Consider the following 9,449-nt stretch of genomic DNA (forward strand, 5'->3'; position numbering starts at 1 on the left):
AAGAGTTCAAATGTAGATAAATGTCCTATTTTCGTGTTGCCCTGTTTTACTTGACCAGTAGCCAGGAAGAAATCAGCACTCCAGGTGCTGGACACCCCCTCACTACTTTTTCACAAACGTATCCAGTATAGTAGTTTGTAGAAATGTGTAAACAAGGCCTCTGGCCTTGAGCTGGGCTTTACAGAGATGTCTACATTCCTAAGATAAGAGAAGTTGCCAGTTGGGTTCCACAGTTGGCAGAGGGAGGAAAGAAAGGGGAGAAGCTGTTCTCCCCTTCTCAGGCGTTGTCCTTGAAGGGTTAACATGCCCAAAAACAATGAAAGAAAAAGCTGCTTTTATGTGAATTTTCTACAGACTGTGAACTTCTGAGCCCCTCCCCTTCCATGCTGGGTATAAAATTCTGAAACTACCTGGACTCGGGGTTCAGGGGATTAATTGATTACAGCAAAAGCTGTGGGCCCTGAACCTGGCTGCAGCCAAATAAAACTGTTTCCTGCTATCTTCGGTGCCTTGTCTCGTTTGTCCCTACAACAAGTAGAAATCATCCTCTGAGAATGGACTAAGGAGTTTGGTGTGGGACTGAATATTGTCACAATTACATGCATGATGTAGAGAAAGAGATCTGGAGATGATTTTATTCTTAATTGTATCAGTCATCCATTGCAGTGGAAAATTCGCCTTCAAAGGTTTTTCAGGACCTGGCCTTCCTGAATCTTTTAAACTCAAAAAAGGAAAGAGGAAAAAGTAAACGTTAACCAAATACTGTGTTCTCATATCTAATTTTAACACAATAGAGCCCTTTTTTGTTTTGTTTTTAGTTTTCTGGGTTTTGGTGTTTTGTTTTGTAGCCAGAGGTACTAGATCCCCAATCCTTTTTATTTTTTTATTTTCAGACAGGGTCTCCCTAAGTTGCTTAGGGCCTTGCTAAATTTCTGAGGCTGGCTTTGAACTTATGATCCTCCTGCCTCAGCCTCCCAGGTCACTAGGATTACAGGTGTGTACCACTACATCCAGCTCAAGTTGGTTCCCAAACTTAAAAAAGTAATAATAATCATCTTGTAATTTAGCATTAGCAATTCCAAACCCTAGAAACACTTAAATTGGGTAAGTATGAAACCAATACATTTTAAGCAGATGGCAAATTTTTTTTTCATTCTGTTGGTTATGAGAGACAATTCTTTTATCCTTTACAGAGGCTTCCAAATGGCAGCTTTTCAAGTTTTAGTTGGAGATATTCTCCTCCCGCCCCCACTCTCTGTATTCCAGGCAAAAGTTCTGACAATGAGCTTACCCCACTTGATCCCTGTTTGGAAATTCTTCGGGAGAAACTTTAGGAACCTGCAAAGACAAATTCACTTTGCTTCTGAAATGATGGTGATCAACTAGGGTCTGGTCTAAGTGGCACATATAGAAATTGTAGATTAAAGTGAATATTTATTCAGACACAAAATATTTACTCAGTGGGCCGGAGGTGTATCTCTGTAGTAGAACAGGTGTTTGGCATGCATGAGGCCCTGGATTCAATCTCCAGTACAACAGCTATGTATTCAATGCCTACTACTTATTCTAACCCCTAGAGATACCGTGGGTCCCTTATGGAAGTTTGTACTCTAGTTGGAGGAAGACATCCAACAAAGATAATTAGACTGAAAATGAACAAGACAGTGATGAGTGACTTGAGAAAACAAAATAGGCTAAAGAGACAGAGAGGGCTTAGAGAGGCAGGTTGGAGAGCAGTTGCCTTGGGCAGGGTGGTCATACGCAGCTGCTCTAAAGAGATAACATTTGAGCTGAGGCTTTAATGATGAGAAGGAGAAGTCAGCCATGCAAAGAACTGGACAAAGAACATACTAAGGCTGGACCTAGGACTGCACTGGAGATTCAAAGTACTTGTGGGAGGCCAGTAGGAAAGGAAGAGGAGAGTGTGGGAGAACTTTTCTGAGGACAGCAGAGGTGGGTCCTGAATGTTGTGCTGCTAAGTTTCACTGAGGATGGCCTTGAAGGTTTTGTTTTGTTTTGTTTTGTTTTTATATATTTATTTTTTAGTTATCAGCAGACACAACATCTTTGTATGTGGTGCTGAGGATTGAACCCGGGCCACACGCATGCCAGGCGAGCGCGCTACCGCTTGAGCCACATCCCCAGCCCTTGAAGGGTTTTAATCATGTCATAATGATGAGGGTTGTTTTTGTTTTTGTTTTTTTCAATGCTGGGGATCAAACCCAGGGCCTTGTACCTGCTAGGCATGTGCTCTACTACTAAGCTACACCTATAGACCCTGAATTTGGGGAAATTTAGAGTGTCCATCTAGTATTTTCCATTTCTTTTTTTGGTACTGGGGACCAAACCCAGGGCCTGATGCATGCCAGGCAAGTGCCCTACCACTGAGCCACATCCCCAGCCCCTATTTTCCTGGAATTTTTTACGTAATTTTTTAGTAACACTTGAGCATCTTGCCTTTAAAGTGTGTGGCTTCTTCTTGAATAGAAAGGATTAAATTTGAGAAAGAGAGCCAAGGTGAACTGAAACCCAGCTGATAACATCTAGAGAATGGTGAAAGACTTCTCTTCCTCTTCCTATAGGAATCTTAATTGAAAAGGCTGGCCTTTGCACCTGAGAGGCTCAAGGACAAGATCCAAAAGGACTAGAAAGGGAGATGGTAGGGGAAGTTCCACCATTATCATAGGCATGTATTCTTTCTGACAACTAGAAAAAAAAATGTTGTTCTAATTTTTTTTCCAAACTTATCATGTTGAGAATTTCAAATCTTTAGAAAAGTAGTACAGTGATTTATATCTTCACTTAAATACAATTGTTAATGTTGCCCATATTTACTTTCTCACTCCTACACACATTGTATAGGAAATGTATACATAGAATACTGCTTTTTTGCTAACTTCTACGCTAACATTTATAGTTTGGGGTTTTTTTTGGGGGGGGGTCAAACTTTTTAAACATGTGTGTGTGTGTGTGTGTGTGTGTGTTTTGCTGGGAATGAAACCCAGAGACTTACACATGCTTGACAAGTGTTCTACTACTGAGCAATACCCCAGCCTCAAAAAAGTAATTTTTAGATATGATGATACTTTATATTAAATACTTCACATATATGTATAGACATCCCCTAAGAACCAAGATATTCTTCTGCATAAGCACAGTACCATTAACATACCCTCAAAAGTGAACATTAAGCCAGGCACGGTGGTGCTCACCTGTAATCTCAATGGCTCAGGAGGCTGAAACAGGAGGATCACAAGTTCAAAGCCAGCCTTAGCAAAAACAAGGCACTAAACAACTCAGTGAGACCCTATCTCTAATAAAATACAAAATAGGGCTAGGGATGTGGCTCAGTGGTTGGTACTGCCCCCCCCCCAAAAAAAAAAGAGTGAACATTAAGACCAGGTATGGATGGACTGGGGGTGTAATACACTTGAACATGCTCAAGGCCCTGAGTTCAATCTCCAATACCACAATAGAAAAAAAGTAAATAAAAGACGAGATGTAGGGGTGTACACCTATAACCCCAATGACTCAGGAGACTAAAGCAGGAGGATCCCAAATTTGAGGACAGTTTGGGCAACACACTGTCTCAAAAACAAAAATAAATATAAAAAATGAACAATACAAAATCTTATCTAATTTGCAAGATATATTCACATTGTTCTAATTATCCCAAAATCCAGAAACCATTCAAGGGTCATTTATTGTATTTCATTGTCATGTCTCAAAGTTTTCTTAAATCTTTTTTTTAAAATAATATATTTTTAGTTGTTAGTGGGCCTTTATGTTATTTATATATGTTGCTGAGAATCAAACCCAGTGCCTCACAGGCTAGGCAAGTGCTCTATCACTGAGCCACAACCCCAGCCCTCTAGTCTCCTTAAATCTAGAGCAATCCCATTCTTGTTGTTGTCATTGTTTTGATACTTGGGATTAGACTCAGGGCACTTTACTACTAGGCTACATTCCCAGTCTTCTTTACTTTTATTTTAACTGTCTTAATAATTGCCAAGGCTGGCCTCAAACTTGAGATTATCTGCCTCAGCCTCCAAGTAGATGGTATCCATTGTCATTTTTTACTTTCAAGACATTGCCATTTTCTAAGAATTTGATCCAGTTTTCTTGTTGCATATCTCACAGTCTGAATTTGTAGCTTTCCTGCCTCATCAGAATATTTAGAAGAAACATTTTTGGTTACCAAAAATACTACATTGGTGATGAGGACTTCATAGGGCAACAAACCAACAAAACCATTATTAGGTTGTATGCTGTATTTAAGTCCTTTGGGTATAGACCAAGGAGTGGGATAGCTGGGTCAAGTGGTAGTTCTATTCACAGTTTTCTAAGAAATCTCCATACTGCTTTCCAGAGTGGTTGGACTAACTTGTAGTCTCACCAGCAATGTATGAGTGTATCTCTTCCCCCACATCCTCGCCATCATTTATTGTGCCTTGTATTCTTGATAATGGCTATTCTGATTGGAGTGAGATGATATCTCAGTGTAGTTTTAATTTGCATTTCTCTTATTGCAAGAGATGTTCACATTTTTTTCATATATTTGTTGATTGATCGTATTTCTTCTTCTGTGAAGTGCCTGTTCAGTTCCTTTACCCATTTACTGATTGGGTTATTTGTGTGTGCTTTCTTAAATCTTTTTTTTTTTTTTTTGTAGATGTTGATGGACTTTAATTTTATTCATTTATTTATTTATATGCAGTGCTGAGAATAGAACCCAGTGCCTCACCCATGCTAGGCAAGCGCCCTACCACTAAGCCTCAACTTTAGTCACGGTTATTTGTTTTTTTGTTATTACTACTTTTAGTTATTTGTATATCCTGGAGATTAATGCTCTATCTGAGGTACAGGTGGCCAGGCTTTTCTCCCATTTGTAGGCTCTCTCTTTACATTCTTGAGTGTTTCCTTTGCTGTGAAGAAGCTTTTTAGTTTGATACCATTCCATTTATTGATTTTTTTTTTCTTGGCACCAGGAATTGAACTCAGGGGCACTTGACCACTGAGCCACATCCTTGGCCCTATTTTGTATTTTATTTAGAGACAGGGTCTCACTGAGTTGCTTAGCCCCTCAATTTTGCTGAGGCTGGCTTTGAACTCAAGGTCCTCCTGCCTTAGCCTCCAGAGCCACTAGGATTAGAGGCATGTGCCACCATGCCCCACCCATTTATTGATTTTTTAAATTTTACTTCTTGTGCTTTTGAGCTTGTTGGGGAAGTCTGTTCCTAAGTCAACATCATGGAAAGTTAGGCCTAGTTTTTCTTCTATTAGGCACAGGGTCTCTATTCTAATGCCTAGGTCCTTGATCCATTTTGAGTTGAATTTTGTGTAGAGTGAGAGAGAAGGGTTTAATTTCATTTTGCTAAATATGGATTTCCAGTACCATTTATTGAAGAGGCTATCTTTTCCCCAACGTGTGTTTTTGGCACCTTTGTCTAGTATGAGATCACTGTATATATTATGTGGGTTTGTCTCTGTGTCTTCTATTCTGTACCATAGTCCTATGTGTCTGTTTTGGTGCCAGTACCATAGCATTCTTGTTACTATGGCTCTGTAGTATAGTTTAAGCCTCGTATTGTGATGCCTCCTGTGTCACTTTTCTTATTAAGTATTGCTTTGGCTATTCTGGGCCTCTTATTTTTCCAAATGAATTTCATAACGGCTTTTTCTATTTCTATAAAGAACATCATTAGAATTTCAATAGGAAATGCATTAAATCTGTATAGCACTTTGGTAGTATGTCCATTTTGATAGTATTAATTCTGTCTATCCAAGAACATGGGAGAACTTTCCATCTTCTAAGGTCTTCTTCAATATCTTTCTTTGGTGTTCTGTAGTTTTCATTGTAAAGGCCTTTCACCTCTTTTGTTAGGTTGATTCCCAAATGATTTATTTTTTTCAGGCTATTATGAATGGAATAGTTTTCTTAATTTCTCTTTCAGTTGTTTCATCAGTGATGTATAAGAATGCAGTTGATTTATGGGTGTTAATTTTATATATACTATGTTGCTAAATTTATTCATGAGCTCTAGAAGTTTTCTGGGGGAGTTTTTTTTTTGGGGGGTCTTCTAAATATAGAATCATGTCTTTGACAAATAGTTTGAGTTCTTCTCCTGTTTGTATCCCTTTAATCTCTTTCTTCTGCCTAATTTCTCTGGTCAGAGTTTCAAGGACTATAGTGAATGGAAGTGATGAAAAAGGACATCCTTGTCTTCTTCTGGGATTACAGGTGTGCACCACTGCACCCGGCTAGATTTTTATATGTTGATCCAACTTTGCATCCATGAACCTTTCATCCAATGAAAGCTTTTAGTTTCCATTGTGGATCCTTTCCTGACTCCTTTATTGCACTGGTTGTTGCATAATGATTATTTTCTGCTGAGGATGTAGCTCAGTGGTAAAGCATTTGCTTAGCATGCTTGAGGCCCTGGGTTTGATCCCCAGCACCAAAAACAAAACAACAACAGAAAAAAAAAATCTACTACTACCAAAGGAAGTAATTAATTGTGTGAGAGAAAGAAAGTGTGGACTGGGGTTTTAGCTCAGTGGTAGAGCACTTGCCTACCACATATGAGGCACTGGGTTCAATCCTCAGCACCACATTAAAATAAATAAATAAAATAAAGGTTTTATGTCCATCTACAACTAAAAAAATAAAATAAAATAAACAAAAAAAAAAGAAAGAAAGAAAGTACAATACTGGTACTAGGGTTAAATGATTCAGTGGTAGAAAGCTTGCCTGGCATGTGTGAGGCCCTGGGTTCCATACTCAGCACTGCATATAAATAAATAAGTAAAATATGGCTCCATCAACAACTAAAAATTTAAAAAAAAAAAAAGAACGTAGAATACATTCTAATTCATTAAAATGTTTACTTTTTATGACATAAGTTCATTCTGAAGATACATTTTGTTTCTATTTTTGGCTTTAATGGGTTAACCAATCCCTTCGTCTGTATAATACATGTGTTACTTATTTACTAGGGTGAATAGGTGTTGTAGGAAAACAATCATAGCACAATTTTCCCTCATGTAGTCTAGGAGATGAGCTATACACTCAAATAGAAAAATAATAACAGGTCAGATAAGTGCTGGAGATAAGGGCATTTCCCCCTCTGACTAAGAGAAACCTCTCCGGAGGCCACCTCTGTGTTCCTCCCACTGTTGTCTCTGGGACTTGCCCTTTGTTCACAATAATTCCTCTGCCTGGAATGTTCCCTTTCCACCTTGGTGTCTGGATGACACTATCCTAAAATATTGCCAATGCATCAAGACTGAGCTGAGAAATTCCCTCCCTCCCTCCCTCTCTCCTCTCTCTCTCTTCCTGTTTTGTTTGTTTGTTTTTCCAATACAGGGAATGAACCCAGGGCCCCACCTTTGCTTGGCAAATGTTCTACCCTTGAGCTACTCCCCAACTCCTTTTTTTTTTTTTTGAATATTTTTTAGTTGTCAATGGACCTTTATTTTATTTATTTATATGCAGTGCTGAGAATTGAACCCAGTGCCTCACACATACTAGGTAAGTGCTCTACATTTGAGCCACAATCCCAACCCCCCAACTCCTTTTTTATTATGTTTTTAAATAATGCTGAGGATTGAACACAGCAATTCTCTGTCACTAAGCTACATCCCCAGTCCTTTTTATTATTTTATTTTGAAACAGGATCTCATTAAATTGCTGAGACTGCCTTAAACTTGAGATCCTCCTGCCCTCAGTCTCCCAAATTGGTGGGATTAAAGGCATACACTACCATGCCTAGCTTAATCTAGCTTTCTCTTCTTTGAGGAATTTCTCCCAATTCTGCACATACTCCAAAAACAATTTAAATCTCTTGACTGCCTGCCATGAAATAATTTTTTAATTCAAATTATATAGGCTGTGTGGGTCTGTGGAGAATTAACTGTGCCCTGCTCTGAGTGCTCCATAATGAATAGAGAACAGCAGTTTTCAGGATGTGCCTAGTTTTGAGTTTCTCTATTTTGTAAAGTAGTAGTTTGCCATGCGTTACTCCATTTCCAGTACAAATGCTAGGGTAGAATGACTCCACACCACATTTGTACAAGTAAATAATCACCATCTGCGAAGCTTAACTGTAAGGCACAAACTGGTAAAAATAAATTATGCTAATAAAAAATAACCACCTGTGAGCTTATCAAATTAAATCAGGAGCACCTGGATGCATAAGTGTATCAAATGCATATCAGAAAAACTAGTCCCATGAGCTCATCAGCTGTACCAGTTGTAACCTCCTCAACTGAAACACATTAAAGGAGAAGCACATACTCACCTTTCATAAGGTCATGAGGTCGAAAGATTTTTGTTGTTGTTGTTTGTTTTTTGGTACCCAGGGGTGTTTAACCACTGATACACATTCCCAGCCCTTTTTCAATTTTTAATTTTGAGACAGGGTCTCACTGAGTTGCTTACAGCCTTAGTAAGTTGCTGAGGCTGGCATTGAACCTGCAATCCTCCTAACTCAGCCTCCCAAGTCACTGAGATTACAGGTGTGCACCACCATGCCTGCCTGGCTTTGATCTCCCTTCTTGATATGGTCCACTTCTAAACTGCCTTCCTTCCAGACCCAAGTTCTGACAACTCTGAACCCTGAAGGGCTGTTCATAATCTTATCTGACCACCAGCAGTGACTCTGTTCTCTGTTTTTGCTGTACGTGCAGCCTCTTAAAACTCTGTGACCACCTTAACCCTTTCTTAGCCTGTTTAATCTATATATGTCATTGTGTAAAGTGTGATACGTGACTGCTATAGAGACTAGTAATTAAGATAGGAAGGAAAGAACTTGTGATTGCCTAGTTTATGCCTACCAAGTGACCCACGAGTACTTGGTAAATTGCAACTGAGGAAAAGTGATACAACTTCTGAGTTTAATTATTACTCTTCAATAAATTCTGACATTGGGGAAAGACACAAATGTGTCTACCTATGTTAATGGCATAGCTGACTCAGGACAGGTCCCTTCTTGCAGACTGAATGCTCTGTGAAGGTGTCATCTTCATTGGATTCATCCTCCTTCTGGATTAACAGATGCTCTTCTGTTAATTCAGTTGAGTAAGTTAAGAGCATTCATTGCTTTAGTGCTATTCCTAAGTATATTGGAGTCAAATTCTGCTCATAATATTAATGAGAAACTCTGTTCTTGCCCTCTGTTTATTTTTTCATGTTCCTTGCAGCTGGAGGTTAACAAGGAAGTTTCCTTTACTCCCTTCCCCTAGACAGAGAAAAAAAAATAACAGGAAACCAACTCACATAAAACAATGAAGATGAATATCAACTATTTGTTCCTTTCCATACAAGAGAAGTTAAGCGAAATATTAGGTCATCATAGTAGCACTTGAAAGAATCCAAGTTGCTTTAGGCTTTAAGACTTGCAAGTAGAGACATTTGGCTGTTTTGGTGGAAATGGAGTAAACTTAAAATG

Source organism: Marmota marmota, unplaced genomic scaffold (genome assembly GCF_001458135.2).
Source record: "Marmota marmota marmota unplaced genomic scaffold, marMar, whole genome shotgun sequence".
NCBI lineage: Eukaryota > Metazoa > Chordata > Mammalia > Rodentia > Sciuridae > Marmota > Marmota marmota.